The sequence below is a fragment of the Neopelma chrysocephalum genome, unplaced genomic scaffold, assembly GCF_003984885.1.
Source record: "Neopelma chrysocephalum unplaced genomic scaffold, ASM398488v2 Primary Assembly neopelma1_73b, whole genome shotgun sequence".
NCBI lineage: Eukaryota > Metazoa > Chordata > Aves > Passeriformes > Pipridae > Neopelma > Neopelma chrysocephalum.
Window position 1 is genome coordinate 4,251,830 of NW_020897734.1, and position 26,418 is coordinate 4,278,247.

Consider the following 26,418-nt stretch of genomic DNA (forward strand, 5'->3'; position numbering starts at 1 on the left):
GAGCTGATGCTCCTGAACTGCATTGGAGCTCTCAGTGAGATGTCAGCACCTCAAAAACACTCATCCCAAAGGACGGTGAACTGCAAGTAAAAAGAGATACAGTAAAGAAACTTCACTTTTTAGAAAGGGAGCAGGAATGGCTGTGCAGGGAAAGCTGGAGCTTGGTGGCTCACAAAAACCCCAGCAGGTGGGAGCGTTGGGGCATCATGGCCAGAGCCTGGTCAGCAGAAGGGAGCTGGGGAGGACAGCTCAGAGCTGGGTGTCCTGGCTGTCTCAAATTTACTCATTAAGACACTCTCTCTACCTGGAAAGCTTTTCCCACCGCTGTCCTGAAATCCCTGTGACTGCCACAGCCCTGCCTCATGGGTTTTCTGCAATACTGATGTGAGTGATATCTGGGTATTTTAGAACAGTTTGCAGGGAAACACTGTCACCTTGGAGGTGCTGTGACCAGCAGAGAGAATATTTTTCCCAAACTCTGCAGAAGCTGCAGCTGCACTTGGCTCGGCTCATCCAGCAGATGCTGCTCATGCCTTTACATTCACAGGTGCTCACTTTGTACAGCCTGGATGTGCACTCAAGGTTAAATTTAATCCAGATTAGGAGACAACCCATCAGATTGGAAGGGGCCAATATGTGGTTTTCCCTGCAGGTTAGCATGGGGTACTTTTTCTAGCAAATTTCCTACAGTTGCTGGCCCTGGGTGTCTCAGGATGATCTCCATCCTGCCTGCTACAGCTACTGTTTCTTGGTCTGTCTTCTATTTGCCATGAACAAATAGAGGTGCAGCAAGTAGATGTTTTCTGATGCTTCCAGGCAGCAGCAAGAGAGACCCTCTGGATTTCTCAGTGGCAGTGGTGTGTGAGCAGAAAGAGAACTACTGTTAGCATTGCAAGGGTCCTGGGATGTTCAAGCAGGGTGAAATGGCTGCGTGTGGCCAGGCATCCCTCTGGGAGCAGTAGGGATGGGAAGTGGGGTCACACAGCTGACTGTGAGTCCTCAGGCTCCACACAGCCTCAGCTGGCTTCCAGCTTTCTCCTGTCTCTCCTCTCCAAACACCTCCTTTGGAGGCTGCATCCTCGGGGAAGCTTTGGTTAAGAAGGAGGGGAAAAGAAGGCAGATGCTTTACTTGAAACAGCTGCCCGTCATCCTCTGTGTGCTGCAGGGTGAGCTTGTGCTGTGGGAAGTCTTGTGGGAATTAGGGAAGCTGAAGCAGAGGTAGAGTAAAAGCAGGTGAAATGGTCTAGCATGTGTCTCGGGGGGCTGTGTGGACAGCCTTGTGCAGGGTAGGCTGGGGGAGCTGTGCTGCTCCAGCCTCCGAGAGGGAAAGCAGAGAACTGGGGGAACTGGTGGTGATTGTGCAGCTGAGGGTGGTTAAGCAGCAGAGCCCGTAAGACTCTTTAACTTTCCAGGGTTGTTGGGGCTTTCAGGTGTGCTGAGGAGGGGAGTTGGGGGAGGCTGCGTGTGCTGGGCTGTTGGCTGGAGCGTCTGCTGGTCCTCGATCCCAAACTGCAGAACAAGGTGTGAGTTAAACAAACCACAGTTGTTGAACTTCCCCTCTCTGAGGGATGGGGGGGAAGGGGTGTTTGTGGCAGTAACGGGGTGATATTGCCTTGGGGTAGGGTTTTCTGGGCAGAAGTGGGCTGTGTGGTCATCTGGGAGGTGGGAGCTGGTTTCTGAGGCTCCCTTGGAGCATGGAGTGTCTCTGGGCAGGTCGGTGGCTGTGCTGTGGTGTGTCCCAGCTGGGTGTTCCATAGGCTGTGATGTCACTGTCACAGCTTGCTGTGACAGACTGGGTCCCTCCAAAGGAGCTGGCAAATACATGCTGCCTGGAAAACAGCAAAACCCTGGTGCTGCAGGACCCTGAAGTGGGGTAACAACTTGTCCTGTGCTTAACAGGGACCAAATGATTTCATGGTGAAGTGTCCAAATAGGGAAATTTAAAGCAAGGAATGAAACCCCATCAGTGTCCCTCTTCAGCTGGGTTTTTCTGTTTGGAGGATGGCACCTGTCCCGTGGCTGCAATGTTTGCCCCTCAGAGGTGGCTGAATGTTGCCCTTGGTGCCAGGCTGGGATTGCCCAGGAGAGGCTATCGGGGCACATGTTCTGTTTATCTCTCTCCTGTCACCTTGTGGCCTGTGCTGTGTCTGGGGAAGACATGCCTATATTGTGTTTGGGGCTGGACTTTGTGAAAGGGCTGTGGGCATGCAGAACTCCTGCAGACCCTGTAGGACAGTGTTGTGTTGGGTGATGTAGGGAGGAAGGTGTCTTTTACCTCCCGAATTTGTGACTCAACCCCAAACCAGCCTGACTAGAGGTGTCCAGGCTTCAGAAACAAGCTCCCTGTGTACAAAAATCGCGCGTCAGTGCTGATCCACTTCCCCAGCTCCTCGAGATCTTGCCACAGGGTGCGTGGAACCAGGCCTCTTTGCCTTTTTACCTCCCTCTTATTCCAGCTCTGAATGGCTCCCAAGTTTCCTCCCGTTCTTTCCCTTAATGAGTTGTGCTGCACTGGGACAGACGTCTTGGCTGAGAGTGTCTAATTGCTGGAGTAAGGATCAAACGCCCATTAGAGTGTTTGCTACTAATTAATTATTGCTTGTCACAGCTGGGAAGTGGAAGGGCTCCACTGTAGTGTAACAGGCTTACTGGAGCTAAATAAGTCCCTGTTATTTACCTGAAGCCTGGTGGTTACTCACTGCTTGTAGTGCTGCTCTTCTGGGTACTTGGGGAGGCCTGAGCCTGTGTCATAGTCTTCCTTTTTTTTTTTTCTTTTCCCTGGTTGGTTAGGGCTTTTTTTGCAAAGTCTTGGGGTTTCTTGCTCGTCCTGAATGTTTTTAGCTGGTTTAAAAATGGATGGTGTCTCCCTTACTAATCAAACCTTGCTGTGTAGGATACCTCAAAGAACTAATTAACCTGCCAGACTGCTCAACAACATTGCAAAGAGATTTCTTGTAATAAATACAGGACATATCTGCTGGCTAGTTTGCTCGTTTTTAATTTAGAAAAGGTGGAAAGCTGGTGGGGAGAGGAGGAGAAATCTGTGCATCCAACGGGAGGACTGATGGTTGACAACCAAGCAGTGGTGATTTATGGCTGGGTAATTTTCCAGCTGCCATAGTTTGTGTTAGCTCAAATGAGAATTGATGGCAGTTTGAGTTAATAGCCGATGCAGTGAGGGCCTGGCACATGGTAGTTTTGATCTCCTCTGCCACAGGAGCAGCCACTTCTCAAGCCACCCAGGCTTGGCTGCAAAACCCAGAGGAGTGGGAGGGCTCCAGCCGTGTGGAGGGATGGGTGACTGGTAGGAAGGGGGGAAAGTGTGAGTGGATCAAGACTCAAGCTCATGCAAAGACATCAGTGTGTGGTCCCCAAACTGGGTGTTGCACTCTCTGTAAGGTGTTGCTGTTTCCTCACTGAATGAATTTTCACAGTTTTAGCACCGATAAACAGAGAGTTTTATTCCAATGTTGTTTGTTCTCAATAATTAAGAGGGCTAATAAGACAATTTCTGGGAAAGTGCATTTCTTACAGCATAGTCTTTGTTTTGAGATTTTCCCATGTCAGAGTTCTTCAGTGGCTCTCATTAGGAAATACAACTCATGCCAGCTTTTGACAAGTGTCAGTGAGAGGAGTGCAGCCTAGCAGGAAGAGCCTAAAATATTTCAATATAAATTATTTACCTCAAAAGTTTACTCTCTGAATGTTTCTTGCCATGGTACCTGACTAATTACCATGTTATCAAAGGAGTGTGCAAACCTGTAAGCTGTGGTGTTTGGAGTGGCTTGACAGATAAGCCTTTCTGACAGGAATAGCTGTAACTTGCTATTATCAGTCTGGTTCACTTTTGAATTTTGAATTACTTTTTTTTAAAAAACCAATAGTTGGTTTTATGTAAACTGCTCAGAGATTAGGAGTTGATTTCAAAGATCATCCTCTATAAAGTCCCTTGATCATATTTTATGGTTCTTCTGACTCACGGGTGTAATCTTATATCCCTGGGATATTCATGACATGCTCATCTAATTCCCCATGGTTGCTAATCTCACTTCTGTACCTTAAAAAAAAAATACTAAAATATCTTTAAAGCAGGACTGGTAAAAAGGCAACTTTTACAGCCAATCTTCAGCTCCAATTGCTCCTGCTGGGGAAGTCATAATGATGAATTTGTGACATAATTTCTGTGGCAACATGCTGGGATTTCATAAATGGGGATGGTGATTATAGAGCAGGATCAGGTGAAGCTGGATTGTGATGGAAAAAGCCCCAATTCAAATGCAAATTGTTCAATAATGGCATAGGGGATACCAGAAATTACTGGCAATTTATTTTATTTGGGTTAAGCTCCTCATTCAGTCTTCTGCAGTTGTAAAGTCACTCTTTTAAGGATGTGAGCAAAAGAAATGGCTGGAAAACATATTTTTCTCCTCTCAAGAGAAAAAATTGTCCTAATTTAATAATAATTAATCAGTTAGTGTAATTAATAAGGATGTTCTCTATTTCTATGATTTCTCCCATTCAAGACTCTCCAAGTACTTCACAAACCCTAATTGATTCCACCTTACTACTCCCTGTAGCAGGACCACATAATTTACCTCATTTTCTGGAGACAGGGAGGTGTGTGTGCCAGGCAAATTGATTTAACCAGGTTAAATGATTTGCCCAAGGCCAGACAAGGAGCTGAAGTCAGGACAGATCTGTGTTTCAGAGATCAGCCTCTACCCAGTTGGATTTTGTCTATGGGACAATGGGTGCAGCTCTTGCAAGGCCATGCAAGTGGTGGCCATGCAGTTGCAGCCTCTGAATAAATCTGGAGGATTTCTGGTGTGTAGCATGTGGAGCTGGGAATAAGAACAAGTCCCATGGGCACACATCAGCAATGAAACCAGCTAAATTGGCTTTTCATTAGTTATTCTCACTGAAATTGGAAGCAACTTGGTTTGTTTTTTGGATTTTCTTTTCCACCCTTTTTTTTTTATCTTTCTTTCTTTTTTTTTCCTCCAAATCACTTGGAATTTAAACTCTTTAGCTGAGGATTAAACTAATTGCTTCTGCAAAATGCTGTTCCCACACCATCTAGCGTACATCTGTTAACTGGGGAGGGATAACTGAACTAGCTGCCAGATGGTCTCTTGGATTTGGGTGGCTGGGAGCCAGGGAGCTGCCAGTTGGCGGTTTGGGGGGTTCTAGCAAAGAAGTCACGCTACGTGCACATTCCCCTCGGTTACTCTTCTCTGCCTTAATGAAGATACTGACTAATGCAATAAAGCAGCCATTAGCCCCCTCCCTGCACTCCCTCCTCCCCAAAAAGGGGTGAGTTTATAAGCCTGATTTGTCTGACTGAGGCAGGCTTTTCCAGGAGCTCGGGTTCTCCGCACGCTATGTGTGCAAAGGCACCTCCTCGAGTGCACCAGGTATTCAGTCCCGTGCCTGCCAGCTGCCCCTTTCCATGCCATTGGGAAAGATGCTCTTGCCACAAAACTGCTATTTGAAAGGGGGTTTTACCTTGTAAAACTCAAAAAATCATTGCTTAGCCTTGAATATTGAATGACACATCTATAATACATATTGGTTCACATCACACTGACCATTTTAAAAACTTCATCCTGAGGGCTGGGTGCTGTGCTTTGTATTTTAAAAGCATGTAATATTTACCTGTGCTTGGAGGAGGACACAGCCCTGCTCTGCTGAAAAGAAAAGTTATGTTGTAGCCTGAAGAGACTGTTCATAGTAGGGTAACACTGGTGCCCTTGGTCACAGCTCAGAACATCTTTCCCAGGACTGGGACAGAGCTTGGGATCCCTAGAGGTGACAGCTTGGTGGTGTATTTTGCATGGGACAGCCATGGCATCCAGAACCCAGCCCAGGCACAGCCATGGCATCCAGAACCCCACCTGGGCATGGACTTTGCTCTGTTTCTGAACATTCAGAGGTAGACAGGGATGGGAATCGTATCTGACAGGTGGTGCAGTCACTCCCAGGTGTGGAACAGCCACAGTCTGAAGCGCTTTGGAGTGGGAAGGGGCACCCCGTGCTGCAGGTGCAATACAGAGGAGGCAGAGAGCAGCACCCTGAGCTGGTGGCCAGCTTGGACTGAATTCCACTTAGATTTTGGGCCAGGGAGGTTTCCTCTTTAGGACACATGTCTTTGCCTGATCTCCATGAAAAGCCAAAGCTGCCTGCTGGGGTAATAAAAGACAGAGCTGGGGGCAAATCCAGTTTTACAGTGATGTTTTCCTTTTGGCAGAGAGTGTATTTACTGAGAAATATTAGGCTTATGTGACTTACACTGAGCACTGCAGTGTAGTCAGCTAAATCCCCTGCAGTGTAAGTACTCCCCAAGCCACGATGCCATTACCTTCCTACCTTGGCTGATGAATCCTACCCTCTGCCATATCCTGTGCACTTTTCTACTTAGGAGGCTGGGCCGTTTGGCTCCATTAATGGTGGTTTTAGATGCATTGCGAAGCAATTGCTGGTGCTCTGAGAGGTGAATTTATTTTTTCTTAAAAGGAGTTTGGCAGGGGGCAGAAGTGGTGTGTGCCCTCAGGGCTGGTCAAATGCAGTTTGCAAACCCCTCCAGGGTGGAGTGGATCTCCTGGCATTGCAGAGCAGTGACTGTTTCCCTGTGTGGTCTGTGCCCATGGGGAGAGCTGAGAACGTTGTCTGTGGGGAGCTGGAGCTGCCCTGGGCACGTGGGGGTCACAAAGCCCTTTGTTTTGTGTTGGAGAGATGCTTGGCCGAGCTGTGCACAACCTTTGTCGGGGCAATGCCCATGTGGGTGTGGCATCACTTAGTGAACGTTTGCACAGTTCCCGGTGGAAGCAGGGCTGGGATCTGTGAGGCACCCTGTGTGGGCACGTGAAACAGTCCTGATGCTGTGGAACTCTCTCCCAGCTTGCTGTGGTGCCCTGGGCACCCCCCTGACTGTGCCTCTGGTGCAGCATGTGAGCACAGGGTGGGCAGGGGCTGTGTTCGATAGGAACAGCACAGGGCTATATACGGAGATGTCTGTGCTGCTGTTCAAACCCACACCCTGGAGGAACAGGACATTCCCTGCCAAGTACCATTTTCTGGGGGAATGACACCCCGTCCTGAGGGCCCCATGCCAGGAGCAGACAGCTGCCTGGGCCAGAGACTCAGGATATGTGGGGCACCCATGCCTTTTCCTTTGGGTCCAGCTTTGGTGTGAAAGTTCTTCTAGAAAAATACACCTGAACACTTGGGGTTTGGGCAGAGACCTGGGCAGGAGCAAGGAAGGGAGGAAAGGGGTCTGTGATAGATATTTGTTATCATCTGGGGATGTTCTTGCTCCCTTTGAGCCCCTTCATCTGCCCCAACCCTGGGAGTGCCACAAAGCTGGCTTATGGATGCAACCATCACGGTGTCCATGAGTCACTGCTGTCTGTCGAGTGCTGCAGCTCTCCTGGGACCACATCAGACTATGTCAGACCTGCTCACAGCCCTCCTGCTGAGCCCCATGTTGCCCGTTTGGCTTTGTGCCTGCTTGGCTTCTCAAGTACTTGCAACGCTGAGGGAGGACAAAATGTGCATGTGGCACTGGGGGAAGGAGATGAACGGAGATTTGGGCTCAGAGGGGAGTTTTGTCTGCTGTCTACACGCAAGGATGCGGTTAAGACCTTGTCTGAAATTCCCAAGGAACATGAAGTAGAAAATAGCATGGTTTCGTGGGAGTGGAGAAAGTAAAGCAAAACATCCTGAACGGGATCCATCAAGAATAAAGTGCCGCTGCTTGGATGCTCAAAGGGCAGGGCCCAGAGGTGTCCTTGGAGCAGTATTAGATACATCACCCAGTGCAGATACAGGGATGTATATGTTCCATCAGTGCAATCACACTCTGCCCATCCCTGAGAAGGGAGCTGGTGCATCCCTGTCATTTGGAGCCACTTCTTGGAAATAGAAGATGAAATGTGGTGCAAACCTTTATGGCTGTTTTTAAGGATGAATCAAAGAGATAAAGGTAAATCGAGATGCTGAGAAGGTGCACATATGGAAGAAGCTCCTTTATTGAAATTACAGGCACACAAATCCAGAAAAGCCTCGTGGGTTAGGTCTAGGTGCTGATTTTGGTAAGCTTCTTAATTGGCATGATCCCTCCTTGCCCGGGTTGTGGGGAAACTGACCTTCAGAAACCCGTGTCGGGGATGAGCGTGGCAATCCCTAGGGCTGTGTGGTGGCATGCAAGGGGCCCTGCAGGAGAATGAAGGAAATGGTCAAGGGCAGATAACGAACCCCAACTCCCCAGAGTCTCAATTTCCCAAGACAGTGCTGAGTTGTGATGCTTAGAGAAGGCCCTTTGAAAATGACTGGCAGTGAAACGTTAGCTTCGGTTTCTGCATTTTTAGGAGGGTAGCTGTTTAACCTGGCCCAGCAGCTCAGGTTTATTGCAGCCCTTGAGCAGAGGGGATTCTTGAGGGCTACAAAAGCCGTGGGCAGCATGGAAACGCCAGCCTGGCTTTAGGATGGCGTGTGGCTTTGCAGGGAGCCATCCCACTGCGCGGGGCTGCGTCACTGCTTCGCACATCCAAGTCATTAACGTGCGAGGAAATTGGGGAGATCATCATTCACAACTCCGTGTCTCTCTCATAACGGCCTTGATTTCTCCAAGCTCATTTGGAACGTGATTGGGAGTCGGATGAGAAACGAAGCAGGATCAGAGTGAGCCTGAGGGAAGCTCCCATTTACGTGCATTTCTCTCTTTTCAAGAAGAGTTCTCCAGCATGTGCAGCAGAAAGAGGTCTGGGCAAAGAACACACCCTCAAAGCAATTCCAGTTCTGCCTTGGGGATGTGCCTTGCATTTCACACAAACTGAACTGGGTCCAATATGCTCTGCATGTTAGATTATGGCTCCGTGAGCACGTTCATATGCGAGACTAGCATTAGTAGGCACTCGTGCTTCAATTTATGCTAAAAGCCAACAGATGGAGAAAGTAAATGCCAGGAAAGCAGGCCCCGATCAGGTGGCTTGAGCTGTGCTCATACTGTATTTAGACAATAGGCTGTATTGCATACTTGGAGTCTGATCTTGTGAAAATGAAACCCTGCTGGTGCTAACCCACAGAGACTTTGCACACTGGGAAAATGGCCAAATTCCTCTGGAAAATGGTGAACCTCCAGCTGGGGGAATTAATGAAAATTCACTTTTGCCAAAAAGCAGAATTTCATCTTTTTGCACGACAAAGATTGGCTCTTGCTGATGGAGATTCCCCCTCTCCTGCCACCCCATCTCGCACACATGCAGGAGGCAACACATGGCAGTCAAATACCCAAAACTGCTGCAGGAAGCACAAGTAATTCGTTCCCTGTATCTGTAAGGGCTAAGGTGAGAAGTCAGGGCTTTGGGCTGCAGCAGCAAGGGGTAGGCTTCATCCTCTGAAACCTTTCCTAGATACAAAGAGTCACCAGGGATGGGGTTGCCCAGGGCATCTGGGGCTCTGTGGGGTGTGAGAGCAGCATGGTGAGTATGTTTGCAGCCATGCAGGCTTATACAGTCTATCTTGAAGTGGGGGCATGGACGAGGCATCTCTTCTAGCTCCATTTCCTATGATTTCTGGCACCTGCTCCTCAAGCTCAATATTGGGCTGCTTGGGCTCAGCTGCTGGAGAACGTTGCACAGCTCTGCTGCTTGCAGCACCGGCCTTGTCCTGGAGTCTCCTTGCTTTTCAGAAAGCTTCATAATGATTTGGCTGCTATCAGTTGAACCTGGCTTTGCTGGGATACTTCCCTAAGTCTCTTCATCCAAAGTGAGACTAGGCTTTTCCTCTTTGTACCATGTGTGTAAGTGAGCTCCCAAAAATCGCCTGCTCTGTCCTATCCCATTGCCCAGGCTGGCTTCAAGGAGACCAAATTCAGTGTGCATGAGGCAAGGTCTCTAGAGGCCAACGGCTCCTCAATCCTCTGTAGTTCAAGACTTGCAGAGAATTTTGACCTAATTAACTTTCCCAGGCCACTTTTCTCAAGTTTTCTTCTCTAACTTCCAACACCTGGTTTCTGAGGTGGGTGTGCAGTTCCCCTCCACTAGCTCAGCTCCTCTCCACCCCTGGGGGATCTCTGCTGGTAGCACAGGCAGAGGTAACCAAGGACCTCAGATGGGCACCAATCCAGGCACTATTTTAGTTTTTAAAGTGCGGTAAAGAGCATTTCAAGAATTTTGCTCTTCTAGCAGAGCTGTCTGCCTGTTTCTGAGCAGTGCTTTTGTAAAGCTCTGATTTTCTTCAGTAGCTCAGTGGTTAAGTTCCTTCACAGTATCTCTTAGTCAAACTGCCTGACAATCACAACTGGACAAAGTGAGGACAGTTTATCTTCAAATACAATAATTATTTGCAGAAGAAAAATCACTCAGCATGTTGCTGTGCTGTATTTTGCTGCCCTGCTTAAGGAAGACAGGCAGTAGAATGACCTGGAGGATGGGGTGCTGCTGTACTGGGGAGGAGGGCTCATTTGAAATCCAGCCCTTGACCTTGACCCACTGGATTTTAGCTTATCCTGGGGAAAAGAGGGAAGTTCAGGATCTTGACTTATTTCTAATGTGAAAGGGAACAAAATGATCTGGTATCACTGACCACATATAATTTGAATGACCTTCAAGAGGTTGCATTTAGGGAAATCTGCCTAACTTAGAAAAAAAGCCCAGTATCTGGCCCTAAACTTACAGCCCCTTTGAACAATGTTGCTGAGCTTCCTGAAAAATAACCTGCAGATGGATTTCTTTGCTTTAGGGAAAGGCACATTGCAGTGCTGTTGTAGCTGGGGGTGCATGAATCCGTTGCCCTAGTGCAGGTGTGTAGCCATCAGCCTTTCCTTGCATGGCTCCAGCAGGTTGAGTTTGCCCAACTACACATTTTTTGCTCACTGTAATGTAAGTTTGTCAGCTCGTCTTTAAAGCTTAAGGATGGGGCCTTCTGGCAAGTGATGAAAGGAGTTTTTGGAGCCTGGTGCTGCTGGCATGCAGAGAAATTGAGTGTGGGTGCAACACTTTTGGAGGGTCAGGGTGTGGCCAGGTGGGCACTCCCTGCACTGTCTCCCTCTGTATGGAAAAGCTTCCCTGCTGCTGCCCAGGTGGCCTGAGTGGAGGTGCAGCACCTTGCCCCGGGGCTCCTTTGCACATCCCTGGGCACTGAGAGCTTTGCTGGGGTCACAGCCGACCCTGGCTCCAGCTGCCCACTCCCCAGGGCCTGGCACCCCACTTCCAGATGAAGCACTGGCCTTGGGAACTGCCTTGCTGGATTTAACAAATATGGGCTGTAGGGAGAAATGAGAACTTCTTTAACCACCTGGGAGAGATTTGGGTCATGCTTATGACTTGAATGTTTACTCGATGAGGAGTGAATTGCTGCAGTCCCCTCGCAGCCCTTGGGAACCACTTGTGAAATGAATAGCAATTGTTCTCTGCTCAATTAGTCATATATAAGTGAATGCCTCGTAGTGGCCGTCCCCAGAATGGTGCATAATTGATGCATTTCACTGATGGTTACACCAGAAGGATCTCACTTTCTTTGCATGGCAAAGGAGGGGAAAAGATACAATGCTGGTGGAGTTGTCCTCGGCCTCTCGAGAGGGAGTGTGCAGTGGCTGTATGGGATGCTATTGAGCCCAGCCCGGTGCTCTTGAAACATATTGAGCTTATTAGAAGTGCATGTTGACTCTGGGACTTCAGTCTGACTGCGTGGCAAAACAGTTAGGCCAAGGAATATGTGATAATGTTTTTTATAAATGTGATAATTAGATAAAAGAAGGGGGAGTTGGAGTTTAGACTCGAAGACACTAATTAAATTCACATTGACAAATCAACATATTGGTCTCATATGGATTAAAGCAACTTCTTTTGTTTAGATTACACTAATTAAATTCACACATTTTGCCAATTCATAACAGTTACCTTGAAACACAGAAGGCTAAAGCTAAAGCTTCAACATGCACGTCAGTGAACGTGCTGAAGTCAGAACATTTTTGTAGAGCAAATTGCTGAGGATTTTAAGAAATTTTGGGGCTAGCATTTGTGAGATTTTTATACCCTCACAGCCGAAGGCTGTCAGAATGATGCATGCTCTTACTTAAATGCTGAGTGCTTAACTGCAGTTTTAAATTATGCTCAGTGATGAGGTAATAAAGTATTTCAGTAAATATGTCTCAGAGGAGAACTTGGGAAGGAAAGAAACACATCTATTCCCAGTAGCCAGTCTGTTCAGGTCAGTATTTAAAAACCATAGGTCACACGTCAGAGAATTATGAGCTGCTGCTGGCAATATTTTTGGAAGTTAGGACTTCATAAATATATCAAGTACTTGACTCGGGGCTGCCCCACAGCAGCCACCACCGAGCCCAAGCCAGGGGATGGGAGTTTTGAAAATTAAACTAATATTTGTGTTCAGCAGTGACTTTCTGTTGGGTTAAATCTTAAAAAACTGAGCTCACTGATGTGCAGGTCACCCAGAAATGGGAGGGGTGGTGTCAAACTGGGTGCACCCTGTGCTGGGCTGCTGGGGGCCCTGCTCCTGCAGGGCAGGTAGGTGCCTTGGGAAGATGGTTTTTAGGGTTGCAGGCTGCAGCTCCAGCTTTCCCTGGCTGGAGGGGACTCCAGCAGCATTGCAGGGTTGTGTTTTGCACTGTACAGTCTGGACAAAGCCTGTGTTTCATCTTTAAAGGACCAAAAATCCCAGCATAAGCATTACTACCTCATCTCCAAAGCCTTAGGTGTGAGGCCCCGCAATAATCCTGAGTCATCACCATCTCCCATTAGTGAATATTCTATTTTCTGTCAGTAAACACAATTTAACCACTTAACAGTTAAGCTTCTTAAGATTCATAGCTGATGAGGGAGCAATTAGGACAGGATTTTAATGAATACACACAAACTTAGGGGTTCCCGCTGGGGGAAAGGAGAGGTTCGAGCTCATCTAGAAAACCGTTCAGGCACATGGCAGTAAAACGCACTTAAAGAGGGACTCTTTACTTTAGGGCTAATTATACTAATCTTTGCCACGTTATCTGTTTAAAATCTGCCTGTCAAATGGGCAGCTGGACCCGAAACCCTCTGAACTGGGAAGGTTTCTGCTGCAACTTGTGGGGTGCTATTGCAATAATTTACTTTACTTCCTTGATTAGAGGAAACTTGCTGTCCGTGTTACAGAGTTTGATCACAAGCACAAGGAAAGTTTTGGGGCTTTATTTTTAAGGCTGCACTTTAAATGTAAGTGTTTCCAGCTGCAGGTGGAAGGTTAACCTGTGTGGGACAGTGGGAAAGCCAAAGGAAAGGGCTCTGTGAGGAGGGGGGGGGCTGTGAGGGGCGACCGCACTTTTCACCACTGGTTTTTAATCTCTGCTGTGGTGATTTTTTAAATTTTTTATTTTTTAATCAAAGCACTGAGATACTGATAGATGGAGGGTGCTATATAAATGCAAATTTCATTCACTGTCTGCTGTCAGCTGGGGCGCAGGTGAACCGCAGTTCCCAGGCGGGAGCAGTGAGGGAGTGTTGGAATGAATGAGCGTCGTGGGGGATAAAATCAGCACCTTTGGGCCTCTGCTCTCCCTGTTCTTGTTTAAATAGCCTTGGGGACTGCTAGGCAAAGGCATGTGCCCAGGTGTGGCACTGCGCCCCTGGAGCCATCCCAGCCCTGGGGTGGGTCATACCCGCAGGAATGCCTGCAGAAGGGAAAGGGGATGGCACAGGGGCTTTGACCTTGAGGGCCCACTGGAGTCCAACACATAACAGCTACGAGTCCTTGTCACCTTCAGACTTCTTTACAGATGTTAATTAATTAATCCCACCTGATTTGACCTGTTTGTCAGTGACTTGCCCTTGCTCATCACTAGCCACATTTAGGAGTGCTTGGCTGCTTCCACCTATGGAAAGTGAGGGCCAGCAGCAGTCAGGGCTGGTTGCTGGGAATTGTCTGATAGCAGTCTTTATTTTGGGAAGAAACATGAGTTTACTGCCATGTAGGGTTTCTGCCACCAGTATTTGCCCAAGGTGGGATTTCTGGGTTGCTCCTGCCCTGCAGCTGGGATGATTGTGCTGGCACGGGGGCAGAGGCACGGAGGTGGCACTGGGTTCCTGATTTGGACCAAGGAAGGGACAGTCCCTGCACACAGCTCTCGGTTTTCTGGGGCGGGTGAAAGTTTGTTTGAGCACTGAAAGCTCCTTAAAGCCTCCGGCTTTGTCTCTGTGCACCGCGGGGGCTGCTGCCGCCGGAGCTGCAGTTCTTGTGTAGCTCTGCTGGTGACAGTGTCGACTGAGTAAAAACCCACCGCGGCTCTCGAGGGTGGTGGAACGCTGAGTGCCTCTGTCCCAGCCCTGCTGGGATGTCGGGATACAGCTGTGTCCCTGGGGCGTGCGTGGCTGTGGACAGAGGAATGGCAAGGGGAATGCCTGGGCTGTGGGATTAGGAGGGCAGGTTGAATTCGGGATGGGAGGAAGGATAAAGTGCAGGAGGTTCAGCGAAGTTTTAGCTAACTATCCAGATGCTAGATTTGCTCCAGCTGGGTGAAAGTCAGACTGATACCACTGTGGCTGGTTTAAAAATGCCCCTTGTCCTGGAGGATGGGACCTCAGGTCCTTAGCCTGTATCCAGCGAGGTCCTTTGGGAGCTGGGCTGGTTCAGACCTCTGAGTGCAGGGATTTTTGTGAGGCTGCACTGACCAACCACCCTGAGATGGTCATGTGAAACTGGAGGTGGCAACTGGCCAAGGCAGCTGCAGATCTGGAACCATCCAAACTCTGGACAATAGGAATGCATTTTTGTTTTTTCTTTCGGATCACAGTGGATACAGAGCCCTGTACAGAACAAGGTACTTGGATGGGTCTGCACCTTTCCTGGGGCTTGCCGTGCCTGTGTACCTTGGCAGTGTAATTACATCTTGCAGAAGATCTGTCATCTGCCATGTCCCCAGCCTGCAGACACTCTATAGGAGACAGCCCATCACTGGAGAAACAAGCTGGGCTTTTACTCCCGCGGTGACCAGTGTCCCTGGAAGGAGAAATGCTCAACTGTGTGTAAGGTGCATCAGAAAATTGCATAATAAGTGAAGTCAAGTGGAAACTTGGATTGGAAGGGATTAGTTGATGAAATAAATAATTGCACACTGCCAGTCTTCCTTCATGTGAGGGTAATGAGTGTGTAATTCAGGTAATGAGCAGAAGCCAAGGGCCCACCCTGCCCACGGGTGGGCTGCAAGAGCAGAGGCCTCCTTGGGACACAGCCTGACCCTGGTGCAATCACTGATGTCACACAGTGCTTCCAGTCCTCTGGAAAATCAGCTACTCTTAATTGTAGCCTGTCCCATCCTATGGCAAATGCCCCATCCTGCTGGTCACCCCTTCACTTTAAAAATCCAGAGCACCCACTGTCAGACATGAGGATGATGGGCCTCATTGCACCTCCAACCTCTGCTGCCCTTGGTGAACAACTCGTACATCGTGGGCACCCTCAGCTGGCAGCTGTGGTGTCCCCAGGCTGTGTGGGTGCCAGGGATGCCACACAACTCCCTGATGATGAAGAGGGGCTGGGTGTGCTTACATGCACAACTCACTTTCCCCCAGGCTTTTTAGCTGCAATATGGCTCTACAGATAAATTTTCCCACCCTAGAGGAGCTGGGCAGGTATCTCAGATGTCTTTTGGGCAACACAGCAATTCTCTTTTTTCGATATTTGCAAGCTTCCAACCCCAAAGCTGTCCTTTCTATTTCAGAACAGAGCTATGCTCTGGAAAAAAAAAAAAAAAGAGACCAACAGAATAATTTGTTTAAGACTCAGATTCACAGCAGCAAGTAAGATATAATTGTACCCTTTGATCTTCAAAGATATCATCCAGTGTCTGCTGAAGTCAGTGAAAGCCACTCTGTTTGACTTCAATGAACATTTATAATATACAACTCAAAAATATCCTTCCATTTTATCTATACATGTCTGATGCCTCTCTGGTGAAAATAAACTTCAGTGTGTAAGTTTGGGTGTTTTAACATAATTTTATGTGGCATGAAAGTGTTTCATATTTGAACATGAAAGGAATAAAATTTGTTTGCCCTGAAAAACACAACTGCTATTAAAGAAACGTGTGGCATCAAGCCCACATCACCTAATAGGAGTTTATACAACACTTGTAGCTGCATCAGCATTGCTGAAACAAGTGCTCAGTTGCTAATGAGCTGCCAGCCAAGCAGCAGTGCTGCCATCTGAAAACCTTTCTGGTCCTTGGCATCTGCCTATATGAGAGATCTGTGATATATAAGCCCAGAAAAATATCTTCATTATGTCAGATTAATTCTGCACATGGTCCAGTGTTTTAGCCTACTGTAAAACTGGAACTATCTCTATGTAAATGCACTAAATAATTATCTGAGATTTGCCTCGATGTGGGGGTTTGGCATTTTCCATTGTCTTCTTCATCCCTACATCCATCCTCAGCAGCAAGTGTTACAGACTAGTCCGGAGGGGAAGGTTTAGTACCATGAGGAATTTGTAATAGAAATCAAATATTAGTACAAGCAAGATGATATCTTGCCCAAATGAGACTTGATTACATTATTAATCTTGATAGTTATACATGATTTTGCGTGCATGTGATTTGAATACCGGATTAAAAAGCCAGGAGATGAGCCACTGAGACGATTTGCTTTCTTGGGAGATCCCGGCAGAAAGGTACATTTACCACTGAGCAAAATTTTCGTGGGCTCTGGTGTAAGTTCGGAGGATTTCATCCTGCTTGGATGCTGATGGAGGCCTTTCCCTGCAGGAATCCTGGACCAGAGCTCCCCGTCATTGAGGCCACACGCAGCAAAGCAATTCAGCGCGTGCTCGAGCAGCCCAGACACTGAGGGGGAACTCTCTGGTGCAGTTCAGCACGTGCTCGTGGTTTTGATAAACAGGAATGGTTTTAATGACACATTAATGATTACCAGTATTGTGGTCTCAGTACATGTTCTTCAAAGATGTCATCACCTAATGGGATATTCCCTTTCATGCGCGGCCATCGCTGTGGTGTCTCATCTCCTCTTGCTTCCAGCCCAGCTTCTGCCTTATCCTTTTTATCATTATTGTTTGTACATCTTTGTACACCCCTTTCCATCTCACAGTGTTTTCAATCAGGGGAGCACCAGGCTGTGGTCTCACTCCCGGGGTGATGCATCCCACGGGGTTGGTGTTGTGGGAAGGTGCCCTCACCAGAGTCAGGCTCTGCAAGCTCAGCCAGGGCTCCCCTGGCACTGGAACCTGGAGCATCTCCAGCCACAGAATGGTCTGTAAATATGTATTAAGGATCTGGTAGACTAGACCTCAAGCACTTCAAAGACCAAATATTTCACATTTGGAGTGTTTGACATCTGATTTATTTTTTTGTAACAGACTTTTTATTCCCTAATTTTTGTATGAACTAGTTGTAATGGGAGGGGTGGGGTTTGATAACTCAGTGCTTGATCCTTATATTTACTTTTCAGTAGGATTGCTCTAGTTCTCCCACCTGCTTTTTGAAGGCTGCTCACAGGGTGTGCAGTTCAGCAAAGCAGAATGTTGCAAGAAATGATAATTTTTTTCTGTAAAAGTCACTGAAACCGCATTTTGAGTGCTGGTTTATTTATTTATTTTAATTACACCAGGATAGTTGCCATTCCTCCTTGTGCCCTAGAGACTATTAGGAATCTGGTGTGATAGAGAAACAGCTGCTAGAGAGTCTTTGGAAAAGTAAAGACATGCCTGTGTTCAGTGTGTAGGAGTGATGTATGATAGAGAATAATCTGCTGTTGGAATGGCAATTACTGGCATTTCTAAAGAGACTGAGGTTTTGGACCATGTAGAGGGAAGAGCAAGTTGTGATCATAACCACTAGCTTTGAATTTTGCTTTTCAGGCACTTTCTAACTGTTAGTTTTGGGGTGGAATGGTATTAACACAACCATGTCCCTATATGGGATGTGATGCAGCAATGCTTCCAAGAGCTGAGCCTGAGGCTTTCCACAGGATCATACTTAATAAGGCAATGGCAAGCAATTATTTTAATTTTGATTTAAATCCCTGAGAGTTATTCCACTGTTTCCCTACTCCTTAAAACTGAAGCCTACCTCAGTGCAGCCTACAGTGATGCTGGCCCTCTGACAGCTCCTTCTTTGGTGACAGGCACTGCACGTGTGTTTTCCACAGCAGAAAGATGCAGGCAGGAGAGGGGATGTAAAAAGTTCAGGACATAAAGCTAGTGAGAAACCACAAGCACAGGTGATACTGCAGGTAGCAATGGAGCATGCACAGCTGAGTGGGTTGGATTTGGTGCTTATGGATGGTTTTGTGACTGGTGTTTCATTCTTGCTGGTTTCAGAGGAATTATTCTGGGTGAGGGATTGTTATCATTTAAAATATAAACTGAGGTGAGGGCAAGGTGACAGGAGAGAAGAGGATGGAGTAGCAGGCACTGAGGGGAAAGTGCTCTCCATGGTGTGGGAGATTAAGGGGGCAAGGAGAGGAGCCTGTGTGGATGGAGTGCCTTGCAAAGTTTAGGTGCCAGCATGGACATGAGATGTTCTTATATTAGGAGAAACCTTGGGAACCAGGTACAGCTGTGGTGAGAGATGGGCACTGTGATGGAGGCCGGGCCTGTTGGTGTCTCTGGTGCTGTGTGTCAGTTCACGCCACAGAAACTCCCAGCATCGCAACCGGAGAGTGGAAATGCCACGGTGTTCCTAGGAATGTTTTGGAGCTCCTGCCGTTAAAGATGACCAGATGCAGCTGGGATCAACTGGCCATAGCTCAATTTTAATGGTGCAACAGTGACAACCAGTGGCCAGCTGGGCTAATCCGGGACAAGTGCCATCCCTCCAAACCAGAGCTGGGTGCTCTGGGGCTCTTGGCTCCCGGAAGGGACTGTACTCACACTGTAGCTCTGCTCAAGTGGTGGGAGATACCCCACCAGAGAGGCTTCTGAGAGTGGCAATCTTTGACATTTCCATCCTCAGAGTCACGATCCCAAATTGCTAATGGGTGAAATGTCAGCATAGCAGTTTGGGGCTGAATTTCTGGTACCGGCTACTCAGCTGCTGGAACAAATTTTAGGACAATGTTTGATGTAAATGATAGGGCAGAGCATGGGTGGGAGAAGGGCTTGGGCTAAGCCTCTGATGGTGCCATTTTACATTTGGAGTTGTGCTTTCCCTTCAAAACCTTTATTTCCATATTGCATCCTTGTGTGCTGCAAATGGACATGACCTCAGATGCAGCACAAAGAGTACATGGTTAAGCATCTGATGTAAGATTTTGTTTTTCCCTCCTCTTAGCCACAAAAAAATCAGTTAGACCCCAAAGTGCTTGTGTTGCTCTTTGTGTGCAGAGGACCCCATTGTTGGCCAAACACTTTTATCACGGGAAAAGCAGAAATCCCACAAACTGCCTCCAGCTGGACACTGCTGTATCCCACTCACAGCATCCCAAGGACTCACTGCTGTGACTATCACACCATCTTACTGCAGTCCTTCCCCTCCCAAGAGAAGTTTGGGGCTGTGAGGGAGCTGGCAGGGCTTAAGGTCCTCCTGCTCTACATCTGCCATCTGTTTTGGGCAGGCCTTGGTCCCTTTCCCAGGGAGGTGGCAGCATCCCTTCCCAGGGCCACCACAGGGCAGGCACATGGGGGAGGGCAGCCTTTGCTTCTCCCCTGCACGTTTGGCAGTTCAAAGGCTGCTGCTCCTCATCGCTGCTCTCAAATCAGTGGATGACACCGATGCGAATACCTGGGTATAGCACAGAGGGAACTGCGGCTTCGTAACGTGGGTTTGAACAGCTCAAGGATTGCCAGGAAGGTGCCATTTGCAAGACCTGGATTGATTTTTGAGAATTTAGGATGAAGGTAAGCCCCTTGTGAGCTGGCACACGCGGTCCAAGGGTATTAACCCCTCTTGTGTGGTGGCCGGTGCTGGACCAAGCTGCCCCATGGGCATCTGTGATGCCCCTGAGACACCAGGAACCACTTTGGGCCTTGGTGGGCAAATTTTGATGAAACCCAAAAAACTCTAGGGAAAATTATTTGATCTTTCTTGTTTCAATGCAAATATGCTGCGTGTCTCAGTTTGGGGCTTCTTGGGTGAGTTGCAGCTACCAGTGATGTGGTGCCGCTGTCAAACTGCAGCGTGGGCCAGCCTAACCAAGAATAACTCATTCGACTGAAATTTGCAGTTCGTAAGATCTTAAATTCTTTCCTCATTAGCTGCTTTGACCTCTGGGGCCATTTGAAACAATTCTGTTACGTGCGTTTTGGGTTTTTAAAATTTAATAACTGATTTAAAAGTCCAAGAGTTTGGGGAATGAGGGCACCCGCGCATGACGCTGGGGGCTGTTCCCTGGCGGGGAGAGTCCGGGCAGAGCCCGGCCGGCAGCGCGATGGGGCCGGAGAGCCGGGCTGGAGCCAATGACCCGGCAGCGATCACGGTCCTCTGCTCCGGGGTGCCCTGGGTAGGACCCGGCTCTCCTCCTGTGCCTTGTTTCTCTGACCAGATTGGGCTAAAAGTAAAAAGTAAAACAGGAGGTGAAACCCTTTACTTCTGTTTGTTAATCTTTCTTCTTCTATCTTTCTTTCTCTTTTCTTTTTTTTCCCCCCCTTTCTTTCTTTCTTTCTTTTCTTTTTTTTTTTTTTTTTTTTATTAGCAGGGCTCCTTTTTTCTCTCTCTTTTGCCTCAATAGAAAGAAAAAAAGTTTTGTCAGCACTCCTGTTTCTTTTGTTGTTTTCTTTTTCTCAGAAGTCTTTTCTGCTTTTATCCTAATCCCAGGCATGCATGAGGGAACAGTTGTGCTCTGTTGTTTGTCTGTTCTGGTAGTTTTGAACCAGTAGGGCTCCCGCTTTGTTCTCTTTATTTTCTGAACACAGAAAGGTAAAAGAGTAGGAATAGCGATTGAAACTCTTAAGAAGAGAAACCTTCGATATTTATTTAGATTTAATTCATTTTTTGCCATGTTGGTAATAATTAAGGGATGATGACAAATAAAAAAAAAAAAGAAGGGTAAAAAAAAGAACGGAAAGGAAAGAAACCTCTTTTCCCTCCTCCGAGATCAGCATTTTGCTACCCCCAGAGCATTTTTAACTTGTACCCCTCGAGACGCTGTGTTTTTAACTGTGTTGTCCAATTTATTCACTCTCTGGAACCAGACAACAATTTAACATATGCCAGGGTTGTGGGTTTTTTTCCCTGCACACAGAATTTCTCCTTTGTAGAGCTGGCTTTATGATTTGAAAAGCAGCGTTGGGCTGGTTTACCTGATGCGATGTCAGCCTGATTTTCAAGTCAGGTCTGGGATATAAGCCTTATATTTATGGCTTTACATACACTCTGGTGCTTCTCATTTTTTTGGGGAGCATGTTGTAGAACTGTCACTAAAGCTTTTTTTTGTGATTTTGTAGGTGTTTCTTTACTAGTTGGGCATACTGGCTGATAAATTGCCTGAAATGTTTTAACAAATTAAACTAAAACTAAGCACAGATCCATCTGTTTCTGTTTCATCCCTGCAAAACAAACCTTTTATGATTTTGGTATCCAACATGTGCTTGTTCTCTGTTGCCATGGAGATGCTGTAGGCCCGAAATTTTTTTTTTCACAGGCTCTTACGATGAAGTTTTTTCTTGAGAACTGTTTTGATTAATTTTTCCTCCACTTCAACTTCTCTCTCACTTAAACTGTTTTCCCCTTTTGTTTCCCACTTGATTTATGGCAGGTCACTGTCATTTAAATAGATGCGCGTTTTGAAATTCCTTCTTTCTGTTCGAATGCAAAGAAAAAAAAAAAGATAAAAAAAAATAACCCATGCAAGTCATGCTCAAAGACTTGGTTATTGTTGCTTGTTGGATTTCTGCTCTCTGTGGTTGTCGGGCCTAATTCAAAGTAATTCAGGCTACTCAGTGGGGGCAGTGCATAGCTCCACAGGAAATTATGATAGCAAAAGTCTTCCTGTAGAGCTCTACACTTGGCACTACAAAGTGCCTCGGGCTGCAGTTACCTGAATAGGGTTGAATTAGACCAGACAACCGCATCATCCCACTTCTTAATCTATTAGAGCGATATACAAGTGGCAATTGTTGATTGCAAAAATGGGATTAAGAGGCTCTTCAAGTGAATTGATTTTCTTGTGAGAACAAAAAGAGGAAAGAGAAGGCTCGTTTGAATCACACAGCCAGAAAGTTCGTGAATGGGTTCCACTCCAAATGTTAGAATTAAAGCAACCAGTATTTCCCCATGGAGCACGCAGGTGAGAGGAATAAAGTGCTGAAAAATAGAAAATTATGTCTAAAACTTAAAGTTTGCGGTGCTGTCACCAAATCACAGCTCTCCCTCTGCCACCCCTCCCTCCCTGCTCCCGGCAACAACAACAAATCCTTGTTTCAGCCAAAGACTTTGTTGCTCTTCAGCCTCCGCTTATTATTCTTTAATCTTTATTTTTACTGACGTGTTTCACTTATTTATTTTGCTTTAAGTCAGGGAAGAAAAGGGGAGAACAGCTGCTATGACTCCTCCTGGTTTTCCCTGAAACTTTTTGCTTATTCCTTCCCCCCACCAAGATCAAAGCAGTGCTGTGTCTCCCCCAAGGGACCTCCAAAACGTGGTGCCTGCTCTGTTCCAGAGTGACTCTTCAGGAGTTTCACCCTGCCCTGCCAGTGCTTGCTTTTCCCCTCAGGGCTGCTGTTTTCCCTGCAACCACAAGTTTTTTTATGGACAAGTGTCATAAATCTCCCATTAACCTCCATGTATCATCCACTGGGAAGAGCAGAGCCTGGTGTCTGGTCTCGCTGGGATGTCTCCTGCTATTTATTTTTGGATGGCTCTCAGTGATGCTGGAAAACCTTTTACCTGAGCTGAAAGGCAAGTTGATGAGTGTGCACGTGGTGGGTACTGGGCTGCAGGGAACGTGGTGGTGAAGGCATGTCCTGCACCAGGTGTAGCAGTGAACAGCACTCAGACAAGGCTCTCTGTCAGCAGTGTGGAGAATAGAAATGACACCCAGCCAGAAAAAGGAGCTGCTGGAGCAGATGGAGGGAGCCTGGTGCTGTCGTTGGCATTGGGAGGGGATAGAAAGGATGGTCCCCTCTGAGACACAGGGATGAGAAACATCCCCTCCCACCACAAAAGCATGACAGCTCAACCTGGGAGCTGGCACCAGGGCAGAGGTGTAGGGAATGAGCCACTTAAAAGTGGCTTCAGAGATTCTGGGGAGGGGAAGAAGCAGCTGAACTAGACCTTGCTCCGTGAGTTAGAGGGGACGTGTCCATCCTCGTCACGTCAGCGCCGGCACAGCTGTTCAGGCTTGTTGTGGAGTTTGTTTGCTCTTTGTTTAAATTTGTTGTTATAGGCTTGTTTACTCACCTGGCCCAGCAAGTGGCTTGATGAGAAGTATCTTGGAGCAGAAAGGGCTGATGGAGTCAGTGTTGTGAATTTGGGGGACACAGCCACCAGGGAGGCTTTCACCCCAGTGCTTTGGGAAGGGGCAGAAGCAAATTTGGAGTAATAGCACCATCTCAATATTTTACTTTTATTTCAGAAGATAGTTATATTGTTGCAAAACCTTTCCTTTTGGGTAGGGAGTTGTAGGAAGGGGCTGGGTTTCTCTGGCACGAGAGACCCCTCTTACACCCAAAGCACCCTATGTGCATGTTCACAAGTGCTGCAAATCCAAATGAAACAAAAGACCAAACGTGTCTCCCACGGGAGGTTGAATTCATACTTCCCTGAAGCCTTCACCATGAGCAGCCACTTTAAGTCTCTTCCCAGCACACTCCAGCCCTTCCCAGCTCTCACCCAGCTCTAAGAGTTTTACAGAGTGTCCTTTCCAAACACCCATGAAAATGTTTCCCCTTTTCATCTCTTCTGCCCCACGAAAGGATTTGCCCCAAAATCCCAGTCGCAGGATTCCAGGAGCACCCACCACGTGTCAGCATCCATGGGCAGCAAGCAGGCACGAATTCCTCCTTTGCAACAACATTGCTTTCTCTAACTGCAACCCAGTAATTGCTCCGTATTTAATTACCCGGGATTGCATCAGGTCCGCGTGGCGTGTTTGCGTGCGCACTATCAATTATGTCATAATAAATGAATTTCCTTTTCAGGATTCCCTGCAGCCGATGGCTGGGCTTCTGTTCCTCCTTGACTGTTCTGACTTTGAACAGGTTTATTCAGCTGTTGTCTGCTAAGCCCTACAGAAAAGAACAATAGCTTCTGATCTGCCTTTTATGGGTTATTGGGAACTGGTGGTCCGCACTACAGCTTTGGTCAGTGATTAACCAGAGTGAAAACAAACTACACAAGGCTAAGTTGATGTTGGAGGAGGAATGAACCCACTTCATTAAGGCTTTAAGAGGAAACCTTTTCTTCTTCAATGCTTGTTCACAACTTTTCAGGTCTCTATTTAATCACGTAATTCTCTCTAAGTAGGAAGAGAAGCTTGCCTCACAGCAAGAGGTCTTTTGCCACATGACAACTTAGAAAGATAAATTATATATAAATATCTTCATGGTTTTGTGGAAAGGAGACCAAATTCAGTTTTACTGCATGCAGCTAATTTACCAGTTTCTTAGGTGCTGTGGGCTTCCCAGTGTCCCACTGAAGGAGAGGAAATCTTTGCTGCAATTGCTTTAACTTTTGGCATGTGTGTGTGTAGGGTGAACAAATCATATCTGATCAGGGCCAGACACCGGCGGCCAACAGGGGCCAAGGGCAGATGAAGAGGCAGCAATAATAGCAACCCTCCTTTATAGCACCACTGAGCCAAAATAGAAGTGTTCCCCAGAGTGGGATTTTATTCCATCTCCCAGAGAAATCACACCCTCCTGCATCTCAGGATCTCTTTTTGGCTGGCACCCCAGGGAGCTGAAAGGGAAGGCAGGAGATTTGGGGTGGATAAATCTGGTGCTGGTGAACATGATGAGTGACTCCAGTCCATAAGGTCCAGCCCTCGTGCTGTGCTGGGTAAGTGCATCACTTTGGGGTGGCCTGTGGGCTCTTGTTTAGCATAATTTATTTATTTTTTTTTTTGAGCATGGCAGTTAATTATGGTTTGTAGACCATATGACTTCAACCTAAAGCACAGCAGTAATAAATCAAGCCACTGGCTCCTCTGGGGGTATCCAGCACCAGCAAAGTCCACTATTGCTCCAGCCTCTGTGTTTCCAGCAGTGCAAGGCAGCAGCCCCTCCTGGCTATCGGTGTGCACTGGGAGGGATAACATGGATACCCTGGGAAATGCCAGGGAGCTGCTTGCTGGGCACCTTCAGCCTTTTTACCAGTTTCCAGGACAGCAGAGATCTTCATCAGACAGATGCCCAAAATGCAAAGGGACACATGTTAATCTGGTGCTTGTGGGATGGGCCTGGCTGATCCAGGCTCCTGCTCGTGTGCTGGGATAAACAGAGGTTGGCTTTGGGGCCAGGATGGAGCAGGTTGTTGGTGGATGGATGCAGGTCACCTGGTCGTCTACTTTTTCCCTCCAAGGGCTCCAGTGGAACCATGTAGAAGATCCCACAGAGCAGAGGAGACTGTACCACTGGGCACTGTGCTGCTGGCAGGGCTCACCCACCTGGGTGCAGTGGTCTGCCTTCTCTGCAGTTCACTCAACACCCTGAAACTCCCCATTCAACATCCCAAATTCAGCATGAATCCTGGATTTGAGTGCTCAAAATCCCCAGCTGTGGCTGTAGGGAGACCAAAGGTGGCTTCCCAAGAGCAGGGGGCACCCAGCAAGGGTGAGCCCCTGCATGCACCCCAACACCTGCAGCTTTTTTGAGGGCTGGTCCCTTCTCCTGCCAGCTCTGAGGCATGGTCCTATTCCTAAATATTCTTCCCAGCTACCAGGAGTGGATGTATCATTCCCTCACTACTTGCCCCAAGTGATGTACATTGCTCCTCTGCTCCCTCTTTGTAGGGAAAGCACAGACCTTGATGAAAGGATGTTTGGGGAGAAGCAATCTCTAGTCCCAGTGAGGCAGAAGGGCACCAAGAATGTGAGTCTTGCCTGGGGCTCCCTTCATGCTTGGAAAAGCCATGGATAAGGTTTTTCTCTGCTCCTGATTGCAGCAGTGCACCAAGGCAGGATGGACCCACCTGGGGTAGGAACAGAAAAGCCATCAGTCCCCTCTTGGCAGAATGGTGGCTGCAACTAAACAGGTTGGGAGACATGGGAACAAAGAGAGTAAAACATCTGTAGAGGAGGTCTCCCACTTCTCATGAAGGCAAGAAAAGTAATGGGTGATGGTTTCCTCCTTAAATTGAACAGCAAGGGCACAATTTTCCCTCTAGAAAGGCATTGTGAAGCACGATTTTACATAAAACTATCAGTTTGTTTTCTACAGGTGTTTTGTAAATTGATTAATTTTGGGTACAAAAATGTTTAAATACTTCATTAGTTGAATTCTTTGAACTCGAATTAGAGGTGCTTGTTGAAATAA

General features: G+C 47.4%; 1 long non-coding RNA gene across 1 annotated transcript in view; it reads left to right on the plus strand.

Annotated features, from left to right (window-relative positions):
* Positions 1–1,770: 1,770 nt before the first annotated feature.
* LOC113969537 overlaps positions 1,771–26,418 on the plus strand; it is a 30,373-nt gene continuing 5,725 nt past the window's right edge. Inside the window, exon 1 of the long non-coding RNA XR_003534885.1 lies at positions 1,771–1,873. This is a non-coding gene — a long non-coding RNA (uncharacterized LOC113969537). The remainder of the gene's footprint in view (positions 1,874–26,418) is intronic.